Here is a 450-nt window from a genome sequence, read left to right on the forward strand (position 1 = left end):
TTCATAAATATTCACCAATTTAAGAAAGATTATTCCCGTACTGCAATTGCATAAAGAGTGAAAACTTAAGAAAATAGAATTAAAAAGACGAACAAACACACAAACTCTCACAAACGAAACAGAAAAGTCGCTTTTTGCCGTAATAGGAACAAAGTTACAATTTTAAGGGTCATTAACAGGCAATTTGGGTGAATTAAGGGATACGACAAGCGACAATTTTCGTCTTTTTCCCCTATATGTGTCCATCTTGCAATATGGGAACCAACTCAATGTTCTTGTAATTATAAGTTACAGGAGTCGACGATAGTGGATGTGGTTACACTTACAAGAACATCTTAACATACACACACAAGTGTAAATGATATTGATAATACTCCTGAGGCTGAGAGTGAAGTCATTTTGTTATTAGAAAAATGAGAAAATGTGATCATAATATTACTATTATTATTG

Source organism: Penaeus monodon, chromosome 21, assembly GCF_015228065.2.
Source record: "Penaeus monodon isolate SGIC_2016 chromosome 21, NSTDA_Pmon_1, whole genome shotgun sequence".
In the NCBI taxonomy this organism is placed as follows: Eukaryota; Metazoa; Arthropoda; class Malacostraca; order Decapoda; family Penaeidae; genus Penaeus; species Penaeus monodon.